The 16,195-nt window shown below is 39.4% G+C and overlaps 1 non-coding gene across 1 annotated transcript; it reads left to right on the top strand.

Moving 5' to 3' along the window:
* The first annotated feature begins 5,094 nt into the window (after window positions 1–5,094).
* Window positions 5,095–5,212, top strand: LOC145397576 (5S ribosomal RNA). The gene has a single exon (XR_013897001.1). It is a non-coding gene; the product is annotated as a 5S ribosomal RNA (ribosomal RNA).
* The last annotated feature ends 10,983 nt before the right edge of the window (window positions 5,213–16,195 follow it).

Below are 16,195 nucleotides of genomic sequence, written 5' to 3'. Positions count from 1 at the left end.
CTAATTCACACCCCCCTCTCTCATATAGCCCACCACTCCATCCCTCCATCTCATCCTTGGCCTTCCCCGCCCTCTCTCCCCCTCCACCTCACTCACATACACTCTCCTTGTCAGTCTCTCACTCTTCCTCTTCTCCACATGGCCAAACCACCTCAGTGTGTTTCTCCTAACGCTTCCTATCATATCCACATCCACACCACAACTATAGTACTAAAGAAAAATCAGGATTTAGAGCGAAAATGTGGTAAAGTTTGCAGATAATTCCCTTTTAGATCGCCAACACAACTTGACCGACTTCCATTTTGCATAAATATTGATATACAGTGCAGATAAATATATTTGTATGTTAATATTTATACAAACTAGAAGTCAGTCAAGGCGAGTTTTTGAGCAAAAGATAAAACACTTCTGTTAATTTTATCTATTTTTTTCTCTGAATGCTGAATTTTTATTAATGGTTTAATTAAGCACAAAATTTTAATAGGATTTCAGTTAATTAGGTGATATGAAACTATGTGGTGATAGAAATTATTAGTACCTGTACCTGGTACTGTATTTTCCAATTAAAGGTGCCGATTTGGTGCTGATTCAGTAAATGACCATCGATTCGGTATTTTGTCACACCCCCTGTAGGTCACATATGCAAGTCAAACATATGGATCTTTTGGATGCATTTCTTACAGAGAATAAACCCACATCACATGCAGTACACTAACAGGTCCCAGCCAGCACCATAGCACATGAGTGTATGACAGTTGTAACACATTCACAAACACTCCTCCTGTCACTTCAAACAAAAGTCTCCCCCTACCCCTTCCAACAACCTCCCCACTCACACAACGACAAACCCTGCAACTTAGTCCCTGCACATAAGCATGTACACCTATATCACAGAGACAAACCAGATCCACACTGCTTCCAGCACTCGTAAAAATAATACAGTAATCCCTTTAATATCCGATGTAATACAGCCAAAGGCATGTCTGGGAAGTGGGTTTGTCCGGATACTGGGCCCCTGCCTCCTGGACTGGTACTTATGGACCCAAACTCAGCCTAACTCAGAAAACCACCTGCATAACTCCCTACCAGACATGCATAGCACCTATTTAAGACCCTATTCACACAAATAAGAGACAGAAATCATGAAATAAATGAAAAGGAACCAAAGAATGAGGAACTAGAAATGAGTATGGAAATTATTTAGCAGTGTACAGGGTACTTACAACACGTCCGTGGCCATTACAAAGATTATCCCACCTCCTCTGAGGTTCTGGCAGTGGTGAAAATGCTCTTGAAGCTTATACAGTAATCCAGTGTTGTGCTGCACTTAATCTTTTGTACTATGAGTTATAATTGTTTAACATTGCATTCTGTTCTAATTGCGCCACACCAGTTTCAGCTGCCAGTTTGCACTCCACACTTGATCCCTTACATTCTAAATTCTAATTTCTTAACACTGCACAACACTGTAAATTCCCTTGTGGTCTAGTGGCAAGGTATTGCAGTTTATTCACTGTTTATACACAAATACGAGCATGTGCGGCATCCATTGTGATGAGCGTCTAGTCACAATGGTAGTTAGGCGGTAACTGGGGAAGGGGGAGGAAGGAAGGGGCGAAGGGGCCGTGCGTAAATGCAGCTGGTCGGCGCTGCGCACAAAGTTCAAATTACGGGTGGAAAAAAATTGGTTTTTATATTTTTTTCGTTTTGGCCATTTTGGGGTTCCAAAGGCCCGGGCCAAAAATGTCCGGACACTGGGGAGTCCAGATACTGAGCGTCCAGATATTACAGGGATTACTAGTTAACCCTCTCAGTGTCAGTCATGCGATTCGCGTTTCATGTGGATTGTTCTAAAGATGTTCAGTCACTCAAATCGCATTCCTAAGCACAAAAAAATTTGCCAAAAATTAAGTTTCTGGCGGATTTGTGTCAAATTTTAATGCATCGTAGCGAATGCAGCGCTTTCCAATGGTAAGGCATTGGCAACACTGAGCTGCCTCACGGGGCCCAGCACGTAGTGATAAACCTCAGTCTCTTCCAAGCAGCCAGGCAATGAGGTTGTGTTGAGTGTACTGTCTCTTTAAACTCCAACTAATTCTCTCCCTCCTGCCCGAGCCGAAGCCCCTATGGACTCAGTGTGATAAAGCAATATTTGTGAGCATATTTGTATGTGATATTGTCGATGGAACGTAGATATATGTCACGAAAAGGAATTTTGTCCATTATCAATCATTAGGCTTAGAGGCGATATGCGTGTTCACTGTTGCGGGGTTTCGCCTCTCGCCCTCCCCAAGGCCCTATGGCGTGATTATAAATACGTATATAATGAAGCCAATGCCTAAACTGTATTTTGTGTGAAAGATATTGTGGCTGGCTTGGTGAAATTATGGAACCATAGTGTGGAATGGGGCAGGCATCACGTACAGTTTTTATAGTCGGGAAGGAAGAATTAGAGGTGTTTAGGGATGGAATTATTGTGATTCTGATAGTGAAAATGCGTATGGAATTGTGTGAATTATACGTCAAACATGCTGCGGGTGTTCATGAAGGAGGGTGTGTTTGCCAATACAATAGAGTCGCAGCGAGTGTTCATAGAGAAATATTTCATGCATTGACTGACTTAGCTAAAACCAAGCACAAGTGTCAGAGACAAGAAATATGCCACAAGCACATATACATACGTATGCCGTGCAGCGAATGTTCGTGGAGAAATCTATGGTGTGAATTGCATGTGTTTTAGGCAAATGTATGGCAAGGAGAGAAGAAAATACGCCACAGACACACACACACATGCGCACACACTCACCCACACCCACACCCACCCACACACACACACACTCACCCACACACGCACAAGCTCATCCTAAAGAAGTATTTCTTATAAGTTGATTGGGAAAATGAGCTTAGAGGACAAGATTTAAATGCTGTATATAAAAAAATTTGTGAATTTTATGAAATAGGAGTCCAGAAGTACATCCCACAGCACAAAGAAGTAGATAAGAAAATACAGAAATGGTTCAATACAGAATGTAAAAAGTCTAAAGAAAGAAGAGATTTGTTGTGGAATAGATACAGAAGACACAATAGTGAAAGGGCGTATAATAATTACAAACAGGCAAGAAACGACTATACAAGAATAAGGAGGGAAGCCCAAAAACAGTTTGAGGAGGATATAATAAATAAAAGTAGTGATCAACCAAAGCTGTTTTACAGCTATATCAGAAGCAAAACCAAAGTAAAAGATATAATACAATCCATTACAGACGAGGGAATCACTTATACACAAGAGAAAGATATTTGTGAAGCACTAAATAAGAATTTCCAATTAGTTTTTACAGAAGAAAAAAATTTTGAGAGGGACTATGTGGAACACGCATGTCCACACATACTACCAGATATACAAATAGCAGAAAAAGTAATACAGGAGGAGTTAAGTAGATTAGACAGAGGAAAAGCAAGTGGTCCTGATGAAATTTCATGTTGGGTGTTACAAGAATGTGCAAAGGAGTTAAGTAAACTATTATTTTTAATTTTCAAGAAATCCTTGAGTCAAGGGAAACTACCTGATATTTGGAAAAAAGCAAATATAGTCCCCTTATTCAAGAAAGGAAATAGACAAAATCCTCTCAACTACCGACCAATATCACTGACCAGTGTTGTAAGCAAGGTATTAGAAAAACTTATAAGAAAAGCTTGGGTAAATCATCTAGAAGAACACAGTATGATAACAGAAAGACAGTTTGGTTTCAGAAAAGGAAAATCATGTGTTACTAATTTGTTGAGCTACTATGACAGAGTAACAAACACAATACAGGAAAGGGAAGGATGGGTGGACAGTATCTATTTATTTTTCAAGAAAGCTTTTGACACAGTACCACACCAAAGACTTTTATGGAAGCTGTACCATCAAGGAGGAATTCAAGGCAAACTGTTTTGTTGGATGCAAGACTTTCTCATAAAAAGAGAAATGAGGACAGTACTAAGAGGAAACTACTCATCATGGAAAGAAGTGACTAGTGGAGTACCACAGGGTTCGGTGCTGGCACCAATCATGTTTTTAGTGTACATAAATGATATAAACAGTAACACTGGAAATGAGAGCTATCTGAATATGTTTGCAGATGATGCAAAAATACAAAGGAGAATTACTAGCACAGACTCTTGTAGGGAGCTACAAGAAGAATTAAATAAACTTCATGAATGGAGTAGTACATGGCAAATGGAATTCAATGTGGACAAGTGTCATGTAATCAAGTTTGGTAAAAGTGGAAAAAGACCTGATTGGGATTATAAGTTAGGAAATAAAACCCTATACACATCAGAAAGAGAGAAAGACCTAGGTGTGATTATCAGTAACAGACAATCTCCGGCTGACCACATCAGCGAGAAGGTACGGAACATGTATACACAGCTTGCAAATATGAGAATAGCATTCACATACATAAATGAAGACATGCTAAGAAGGATAATAACATCATTCATTAGACCAACCCTGGAATATGCATCAATAGTCTGGAGTCCTCATCTCAAAAAGCATATAGACAAGATTGAAAAAGTTCAAAGGGCCGCTACAAGATGGATACCAAGCTTAAGGGACCTAAGCTACGAAGAAAGACTAAAACTGAATCTACCAACACTACAGGAGAGAAGGAAAAGAGGTGACATGATAATGCTATATAAGTGCATATCAGGAAAGGAGAAAATAGACATAAATGATTACTTAACATATGGAGAAGCATCAGCAAGAGGACACTGCAAAAAACTGCATAAGAAGAGAGGTGATAAAGACGTAAGGAAATTCAGTTTCCCAAACAGAGCAATTGATCAATGGAATGCACTACCGAATGAAATAGTGTGTGCGAAAACAATTCACAAATTTAAGGATATGTACGATAAATATGGTTTAAGACATGGGACAGTACGAGCTTGACTCATTCCTGTAAAGATACAATTAGGTAAGAACACACGCACATGCTCACACACTACATAACTCCTTATCTTCAAGTTACTGCCAGCATCTCAACCCCTCTGGAGGAAGTGAGTTATCCATATTTTGTTGATTTGTATATTGACCTATTTCTATAGTTCAGTATTTTTTACGGCATACCACGTTGAGTACACCGCTTCCCGTCCGATCAGCGAAGTTAAGCAACGTTGGGTCTGGTTAGTACTTGGATGGGTGACCGCCTGGGAACACCAGATGCTGTTGGCATCCCTACATGTCAAGTGGGGTTGGTGGAGGGTTAGTGCCCCTCCCTGTAAAACAGTTAACTCTAAGCCCTTGGCCACCTCGTTTGGAATACATGGCGTCTGGCAATGGATGGATGGATGGAATATTTTTTACACAAATAAGTAATGTTTTTTACATACACACATATGAGATGGAAGAAAGTTCAGCTTTGTATCAGAACATAGCAAAAAGACTAGTGGCCATGTCGAGTTTCTGACAGCACTATCAAAAACCTTATGATATTTTACGTGTATACTTTGAGTAAAAAAAGAAAATACAGTAAACTCGCCCTGAACACGTTCTCGCCGAATGCGCTCGCAATTATACACGGTTGGTGGTGGGATATGTATAAGACAACGTAAGATTTAAGAACCATTACGAAAACTATATATTTACGCAAGAGAGGCCTTTGAAAGGCCAAATCCTCGAACATCAGCTCAGCACGCACGGTTTGTTTAGATCACATGATGTGATTCGCTGTACTGCTTTTCCTCAGTGCTGTATTTGTAAGTTAAATATTTACAGTACTGTACTGTTCTGGTAAGTTTATGTGCAAGTTAAAGTATTATTAAATAACGTTCAAGCAAGAAATAAAGTCTTATAACCAGTTTTCTGATAGGCGTCAGAATATTACCTTTTTTATTTGTTTGTTAAATATTTGCTGTACTGCTCTTCCACAGTACTGTATTTGTAAGTTAAATACAGTATTTACTATTCTGGTATGCACTTGTAAGTTAAAGCACTTAAAGAAAGTTAAAGCATTAAAGAAAGCCTTGTAACCAGTTATAGATTACACACGATCGGTGGGTTCCAAGACAATTCGCCATCATGTCAATTCCCCGTCAAAACATGAACGATTCCCTGTCAGGACAATTCGCACCCTGGATGATTCCCCGTCATTATATAAATATATTTATATTAATTAATCAATAATTTTATAAATATACTTATTATTAATTAATCAATAATAACTATATTTGAGGGGGATCCATCAAAGTCTATGTTGTCTTGTTGTGACGGCGAACTGGCTTGACAGCGAATAGTCCAGAAACCATTTTGCTCCCTAGACTCCCTAAACGTGGTATTTTGCTGTTATCTGCCATTGGTAATCAATATGAAGCACTTTAAGTGGTTAGAAGGTTTGTTTAATGTTATAACTTACAAATACAATACTGCACAGCAAACCTTCAACATACAAATACGTAAACACTAGGCAACATTCCGACGCCGACTGGTTTCGGCATCGGAATGTTGCCTTGTTTTTACGTATTTGTATGTTGAAGTTTTGCTGTGCAGTACTGTATTTGTAAGTTATAACATTAAATAAACCTTCTAACCACTTAAAGTGCTTCATATTGATTACCAATGGCAGATAACAGCAAAATACCATGTTTAGATCTAGGGAGCAAAATAAGGAGTAGTTAAAACTTACGCGGTTTTGCGCCGAACGCGCCACGTTAGGAACGAAACCCACGCGTTGGGGGCGAGCTTGCTGTAATAAAACGTAACGAGCGAAAATATGTAGCCGTGGGTGAGGCAGGGAAAGAATGTTTTTTATCTCGCGTGCGAGTGAGGAAGAGTATTCAACGTTTGTCGTCCAATTACTCCAAAACTATTGGATGTATCGATTTCCCGTAAGAACCATGATAAAGAGCAGTAAATTCTACCTATGTTCATTTGCAGAATATAAACCTCTGGGAGCATTTTCTGTTGGAAAAGTTGGGGGAACAGACTGTTTCGGTAAAGTTGAAAGCGCTCGGAGTAATCTCACTTTGTCGGCCAACTGCTCGAAAACTATTGGACGTATCGATTTCCTATAAGAACCATGATAAAGGGCAGTAAATTCTATGTATGTACAAGACATAACAATGTAATATCTATGATAAAAATTCGTTGTTACGTAGGCGGGAATATTGCATATGCTGTGTGCACATCAGGAAAGTGACATACGGACGTGAGTTCCCAGTCGTATTTGGCGATTTACTCGAGAACTATGAGGTGTATTGAAACCAGTATTAGGTCATTAGAAAGCTGGTGAAATTCTGCATAATATTATGCAATAAAAACATAACATGTGCGAGAAAAAAATCAGTTTTAGAGCTCCTTGATTTTTTCAAAAATGGCTTTCAGTTTTTGGCTATTTTCTCGAAAACTACAAATCGTATCAACACCGGATTTGTCTCTTTAGAAAGCTGATGAAATTCTCTATCAAAACTTCTAACAACATTTTCCTGTATGATGGAAAACATTCGAATGGGGATGTTGGGAAGTGAACGTGATGTAGCAAAATGTTTATTGACGGCTGCCTAATGTTGTTTTATTCGTGTTTTCCTGTTTTTTTGTGGTGCTTATCAGCTAGAACAAACATCGACGAATAAGTGACATAGTTTTCATGGCAGTATATTGATGTTTGGGTGGCAAAAATAAGGAGAGAATACGTGTTATTTGCCGCGCATGGGCAGCCAGGCCGGGCGACTTTGCAGAAAAAATTGTGCGCCGGAAAACTTACTGAAACTTTCCGTGCACAAGAGGGTTAATGTAGTGGTAGGTGATAGCAACTTACCATCCACTCATAACCACCCTAACCAGCCATTCCTCGATCCCAAGCTTTCTCATTACCCACTTCACCACCTCTCTAGTGACTGTGTCAAAGGCCTTCTCCAAATCAACAAAAACAAAGTACAGTTCCCATTTCTTTCCTATATATTTTTCCTGAAGCTGTCGAACAGTGAATATGGCATCAGTGGCTCCCCTGCCTGGCATAAACCCAAACTGCATCTCATCAATATTCACTCTTTCTCTGATCATACGTTCTAGAACTTTCTCCATTACCTTCATTATCTGATTAAAAGCTTTATACCTCTATAATTTCCTCTTTCCAAGGCATCACCCTTCCCCTTGTATACATTTACAGTTGCACTCTTCAGCCAGTCATCTGGGACAACACATTCAAATATAATCATATTTATCAGGTCATTGACTAGCCTCACTCCTATATCTTCTGAGGCCTTCAACATTTCGGCAATCAACCCAGACACACCTGCTGCCTTCCCCACCTGCATCCTGCCTATTGCCTCTGCTGATTGCAGTAGAGATTAACACATATGAAGAGACAGTAATTGTGGCTAATTTATACATGCCACCCTAAACAAACACTCGGGAAAGAGGCGAATATGGAGACCTGGCAGAAAATATAATTCAGAATTTAAGAGTATTACCGGTACTACATAGAATGGAAGAGAAATCTGAAAGCGTTGTATTAACTGGAGATTTCAGTACAAACAGCTATAAATTAGAATACTCTAGATGTAAGGAGCCATGAAAGCTGTTGGGATCAAAAACTCCTGGATCTTGTGCAGAAGTTTTTCCTAACACGACATGTAAAGGAAAACACCAGAAAAAGAGGACTTGATGATCTATCGGTACTAGATCTTATATTTATTAGGCAAGAAAATGATAGTGACATTATAATGTATCACCCTTCATTCAGCAAAAGCAACCATGCAGTATTAAATTGCAACTTCAGGATTACATATGACATAGTTAATGTCTATGAGAGTTACAAAAAGGGCCTAAACTACAAAAATGGCAACTACCATGACCTAAAGAAGTACTTCTTGGAAATAGATTGGGAAATGGAGCTTGGAGGACAAGATTTAAATGTTATATATAGAAAATTCAGTGAATTTTATTAAAGGAGTCCAAAATTACATCCCACAGTGCAAAGAAACAGAAATGAAAATAAAGAAATGGTTTAATACAGAACGTAAAAAATAAAAAGATAAAAAGAGACTTGCTGTGGAATAGATACAGAAGACACAAAAGTGAGAGGGCATATAATAAATATAAACAGGCAAGAAATGATTATACAAAGATAAGGAGAGAAGCCCAAAGACAGTTCGAGGAAGATGTTATAAATCAAAGTAGTGATTAACCGAAGCTATTTTATAGCTACGTCAGAAGCAAAACCAAAGTTAAAGATAAAATACAGTCCATCACAGAGGAAAGGATCATCTATACACAAGAAAAAGATATTTGTAAAGTACTGTACACTGAAACCTCGATTTAAGGGACTAAATGGGGAATCAACTTGTCCCTTGAAAATGTCCCTTACATGAAAATGTCCATTGTTTTACCACATATAAAGACAATCTTCTTATGAAATGCAGTGATAGTTTCACTTATCTTATATGATTCTATCTATCTATCTATTGCCAGACACCTAAATCCCGTATGGGGTGGCCACAAACAAATCACCTCCACGTCGCCCTGTACCCCACCATTTCACTGCCCTGTTCCCAACTTACACTCCCCTCTCTCATATACCTCTCCACTCCATCCCTCCATCTCATCCTTGGCCTCCCCCTCCCTCTCCCACCCTGCACCTCACTCACATACACTCTCCTTGTCAATCTCTCACCCTCCATCCTTTCCACACGGCCAAACCACCTCAGTGTGTTCCTCCTAACGCTTCCTATCACATCCATACCACAATGCTCCTTTATATCCTCATTTGTCAGCCTGTCTCTCCATGTGACTCCACAGGCTCCTCTTAAATAACTCATTTCCACTGCTCTCACTCTTGACTTGTGTCCTTCCAGCAACGTCCAAGCTTCACTTCCATACGTTAGAGTTGGTATCACAATACTGTCATGTAGTAACTTTTTCACTTCCATGCTTACTTCCCTGCTTCTTATTACTGCTTTCAGGGAACCAGCAACCTTTCTTCCTTGTTGTACCCTTTCAAGCACTTCACCCTCCAAACTTCCATCTTTACTCATCACACTACCCAAGTACTTAAACGCACTCACATTTTCCATTTCATCATCATCCAACCTCACTGTACATTCACTGACTTCACCTCTCTCAAAGACCATCACTTCACTCTTCTCTACATTTACCTTTAGATTCCATTTCTTACATACTCTCCCAAACTCATCCACCAAGCCTTGCAGCTCCCCTTCGTCTTCACTTAACAACACAGTATAATCTGCAGACAACAGTACAGAGAGTTTCCAAACACTATCCTCTCTCACCAGGGCCACTCCAACATCCACTACCCTACCGTGTACCTCTTTTATTACCCCTTCCATGTACAGATCGAACAACCACGGAGACCTGATACATCCCTGTTTCAACCCAACCTTCAAAGAGAAAAATTCACTCAGTTCACCATCCACACGTACCACTGCAGCCTTAGCACCATCATACATACTCTTCACAGCATTCAGCAACTTCCCATCTACTCCATATATTCTTAATACTTTCCACAATCCTTGTCTATCCACCCTGTCAAATGCTTTCTCCAAATCCATGAAGGCCACATACAACTTCCTTCCCTTCTCTAGAAACTTTTCCACTAAAATCTAAGAATGAATATCTGATCTACACAACCTCTTCCCTTCCTAAAAGCCTCCCTGTTCTTCTCCAACTAATTCCTCTGTTATTTCCCTAACTCTGTCAATAAGTATCCTACCAAACACTTTTCCTATTACACTAAGAAGACAAATGCCCCTATGATTGCCACACACTTCTTTTTCCTCTTTTCCTTTGTACAAGGGAATAATTATACCTGACTTCCAATCCTCCGGGACTTTACCTTCCTCCCAGGCCAATCTGCACATATTCCACATCCATTCTACTACTATCTCCCCCCCATACTTCAGCATTTCACCACACTCTTCATCAATTCCTGGGGCTTTCCCCAATTTGACTCTCTTCATTGCTTCCACAACTTCTATCCTACTGATTTCTTCCCGTCTTCTCACCTCTCTCCTTCTCCCAGCCTTTCCCCCGCCACTTATAGTCGCATTACTTCCATCCTCTTTGTTCAACAATTCCTTAAAGTATTCTCTCCGTCTGCTCACTTTTTCTCCCTTCTCCACTAGTAATCTACCATTTTTATCTTTCACTTCTCTGCTAAATTCACTGCCACCCTGTCTCACTCTCTTAACCTCCTTCCAGAACATTTTCTTACAGTCCCTCCACTTTACACTCAAATTCCTTCCAAATTCCTCATCTACTCTCTTCTTACTCTTTCTTACTAATCTTTTCACCTCTCTCTTCCTTTCTACATATAACTCTCTCTTCCGCCTGTCAACTTCTTCCACACCCCTATTTCTCATCCATTCATTGTATGCTTTCTTCTTTTGTGCCACAGCCTTTCTCATCTCTTCATTCCACCATGCTGTTCCTTGCACTCCCCTCCGTCTTCTCTTCACCCCACACATCACATCACATGCTGCACATATTTCTTCTGTGAATATCCTGCACTCACCTTCCACATCCCCCATCTGCTCCAGTTCATATTTACCCAATCGTTCCTCCACTTCTCTCTTATATTCTGTCTTTTTCTCATCCTGTTGTAACCTTTCCACTCTCCTTGCAACTACAGTACTTCTTCCTCCCGTCCTTCCCTTCTTCTATTTCTCCATCTGAGTTGCATCTTAATTCTGGCCACCACCAAGTAGTGGGCAGAAAGTCCACTCCCCCAACCTCTATAAGCTCTTGCATCCATTACACATCTTCACATCCTTTCATCCACACACACATAATCAATCATTGCCTTCCTTTCATTCAGTTCACCACCCACCCTTCTCATCACTCGTCATGTATACCTGTGGATCATTTTGTGCCTGAAGAGGGTATTGGCTATCATCAACCCCCTCCCGGCACAAATGTCCACTAACGCACTCCCATTCTCATCTGTCTCAGCAGGCACACCCCACTCACCAACTATTCCATCCACCTTCACATTTCCTACTTTACCATTCATATCACCATTCAAAAACACTCTCATTCCTTCCAAACTTTTCCATGCACACTTCCACATTTGTCCAGAACTTTTCTCTCACTCTGCTTACACGATCTTGCGTTGGTGCATACACGCACACAGTCGCCCATATTTGTATTCCAACTTTCAGTCTTACCCACGCAATCCTTGACCCAACTGATCCATACTCTCTTATGTTCTTCTTCCATCTTTTACTCACAACAATACACACCTCTTATTTTACGGGTACTGTACAGTATAAAGAAACATATTAATGTGTATAACCTAGACATTAGGTATCATTTTTGAATGATCTTGTCCATTTGTCAGGTAGAATATGGAGTCCCTTAAATCCAAAATCCCATAAATGGAGGTCCCTTAAATTGAGGTTTGAGTGTACTAAATAAAGTTTCTAATCAGTTTTTACAGAAGAAAATAATTTTTGAGAGAGATGATATGGAACATGCATGCCCAAACATATTACCAGATATACAAATATCAGAAAAAGAAGTACAGGAAGAGTTATGTAAATTAGACAAAGGAAAAGCAAATGGTCCTGATGAAATTTCAGGTTGGATGCTACATGAATGTCCAAAAGAGTTAAGTAGACCAATATATTTAATATTCCAGGAATCCTTAGGTCAAAGGTAAACTCCCTGATATTTGGAAGAAAGCAATCATTGTTCCCTTATTCAAGAAAGGGAATAGACAGAATCCACATAACTACTGACCAGTATCACTGTCCAGTGGTATAAATAAGATACTAGAAAAGCTGATAGTAAAAGTTTGGATAAATCATCTAAAAGAACACAGTATGATAATAGAAAGGCAGTATGGTTTTAGAAAGGGAAAATGATGTGTTACTAATCTATCAAGCTATTATGACAGAGTTGCAGAAACATTACAGAAAAGAGAAGGATGGGTGGACATCATCTATCTAGATTTCAAGAAAGCATTTGGCAGTACCACACCAAAGACTTTTATGGAAACTGTACCATCAAGGATGTATCCAAGGCAATCTGTACTGTTGGATGGAAGATTTTCTCAGAAAAAGGAAAATGAGAACAGTACTAGAGGTAATTACTCATTATGGAGGGAAGTGATCAGTGGAGTTCCACAGGGCTCAGTGCTCGCACCAATTATGTTTTTAGTGTATATAAATGACATACACAGTAACACTGGAAATGGGAAGCTATCTAAATATGTTTGCTGGTGATGCAAAGATACAAAGTAGAATTACCATACTAACACAGACTCTTGTAGAGAGCTATAAGAAGAACTAAATAAACTTCATGAATGGAGCATTAAATGGCAAATGGAATTCAATATGGACAAGTGTCTTGTAATTCTTTCTATCTATCTATTCCCAGACGCCTCAATCCCGTTCGGGGTGGCCACAAACAAATCGCCTCCACGTCACCCAGACTGGTATAAGTTAGGAAGTAAAACCCTGCATATGTCAGAAAGAGAGAAGGACCTAGGTGTGATTATCAATAACAGACTATCTTCGGCTGACCACATAAGTTAGAAGGTATAGAATATGTACACCCTGATTGCTAATATGAGAATAGCATTCGCATACATAAATGAAGACATGCTGAGAAAGATAATAACATCATTCATCAGACCAACCCTGGAGTATGCATCAGTAGTCTGGAATCCTCATCTCAAAAACATATACAGTAGATAAGATTGAAAAAGTACAAAGGGCCGCTACAAGATGGGTACTAAGCTTAAGGGATCTAAGCTACGAAGAAAGACTAGAAAAGTTGAATCTACCAACACCACAGGAGAGAAGGGAAAGAGGAGACATGATTATGCTATATAAATGCATATCAGGGAAAGAGAAAATAGACATAAATGAGTATATAACCTATGGGGAAGCATCAGCAAGAGGACACTGCAAAAAACTGCATAAAAAGAGAGGTGATAATGACATAAGGAAATTCAGTTTCCTAAATAGGGTAATTGGTTACTGGAATGCACTACCAAATGAAATCGTGTGTGCCAAAACAATTCATAAATTTAAGGATATGTATAACCAAACCATACGTGCTTCCTACGTGTCAACAAGTGGGTTGGTGGAGGGTTAGTGCCCGTCCCTATGAAACAAATAACTCAAAGTCAAATGGCCACCCCTTATGGGATTATGGCATCTGGCAATAGATAGATATATAGATGATAAAAGTGATTTAATACACGGGTCAGCACGAGCTCGACTCATTCCTGTGAAGATACAATTGGGTAAGAACAGTAGCAACATCAATCAAAGGCCAAGGACCAAACACTGGATCTGCTGGCTCCAAACCTTCCCCGCCCCAGTCAGACTCCTCATTCAACAACCGGCTAAAATGCTGTCTCCATGCGTCTTTAATATGCCCACTGTTCACCACTACCCTTCCTTCATCATTCTTCACACACAGCTCACCTATAATATTCCGATTCCCCAACTTCAACTGATTTGCCATCTTAAACATCATATTCTTCCTTTCCACACGATTTAGGTTATCAAGTAAAAGTCTCCGTGACTCAGACTTCACTCTGTATACCTGTTTTCTTGCCCTAGCGTGGCAACAAAGTATTCCTCTTTGTTACCACCCTTCATCCTATCCTGGAAAAGCCTTCTTTTCTCCTTAACTGCAGCTTCTACATCCTCATCCCACCACCAAGTTACTGTATGTCCCGGTGGGCCTCTTGTCCAACCGCATACTGCATCAGTAACTCTCAAGAGGTTGTTCTTGAGGGCTCTGTACTGTTCATTAATGCCTCTGTCAACAGCTCCCTGTTCAGCCACCACTCTCCTCATCACACTGTAAAAAGCATCCCTTACTGCTTGGTTTTGCAGCTAGTGATGGGGGGGGGGGAGTTTTTCTTTGTTCATTTTTTTTTTTAACAAAAAAATGTGTTTTTTATAATTTTTTTTCCCCCTAATTTCCCAGTACAGATATTTGATTATTCGTATACTATTCTCTATGCCAAAAGTTCATATTTTGGAGGTCAGACATTAGTCAAACATTCTGATAGTTGTGGCAAGAGTAAAAATGCAATAAATATTTCCCCTGTAACCTGTTTGAACTGTGTTGACAAGGTGTTTATGTATTCCAAAATTTGCAAGAAATTAACCAAGTTTCCAACAGTACTGTTGGCACAACTGTAGATAACATTATGTACATTATTAAATGTTTACATTTTACACTTTTTTTTTTCTTTTTATCATTATCCTTTTATATCTTTTATTAGGGAAAAAGAAACAACAGTATGTAGAAGCCTGTTGCATTACTTGTATAATATTAAACAGGTTACTGAAATATAATTTGGTTGCATCATGTACAGTTAAGTATATCAGTACCGTAGTTCAAATGGTACTGATTCTATTACACATAAGCTAGATTGGCTTAAGGAACTCTTTTATTGCTGTAAATTCCTGTAATAACCTTTAAAAGAAATATTTTTGCCTATTAAAAAGAAAATCTTGTTTTTGAAAAAAAAAAAAAAAAAAAAAATTTTTAAATTAAAAAGAATGAATGTGTTTCTTTTGCTCTGCATCACTGTTTGCAGCTTCCATATTTTCCTCCTAGGTGCATAAGTCCTCTTTTTCATCACTTGCTCTTTAAGCACCATGTCATATATCAATACTTTGTGCAGCTGCACACACTCCTTGCTTCCTATAACTTTTACATCCCTCACTAACCTCCTATCAGCCTTCCTGACAAGGAAATAATCTGTCTGACTGCTGTTTCCCCCAGACTCGTATGTAATCAACCTACTCGCTTTTCCTAAAATGTGTGTTGCACACAGTCATGTTCATTGGCTTCTCAAAGTCAAGTATCCTTTCTCCTTCCTCATTTCTTGTACCATATGCACATCCCTCATGTACTCCTTCATATCCTTGAGCTGCCTCACCTACATGACCACTTAAGTCCCATCACAAAACATGTATCTCATCATCCCCCATACCTCCTACTACACGTATTAAGTCATCCCAAAATCTGTCTTTCTCTGCTTCATCCTAGCCTGCCTGTGGAGCATATGCCGTCATAATTGCAAACATCATTCCACCAAACAAAATTTTCACGACCAATATCCTATCACTTACTGTCATAACATTCATAACATATTCCACCCATTTCTCCGGAACCAACACACCCACAAATCCATATCCGTCTGTCCCCCCCTGCCAAAACAGCTTATAA

Source organism: Coenobita brevimanus, chromosome 41, assembly GCF_032717465.1.
Source record: "Coenobita brevimanus isolate Jiangsu-jjx chromosome 41, ASM3271746v2, whole genome shotgun sequence".
NCBI lineage: Eukaryota > Metazoa > Arthropoda > Malacostraca > Decapoda > Coenobitidae > Coenobita > Coenobita brevimanus.
This window is presented reverse-complemented; position numbering and strand designations above follow the sequence as displayed.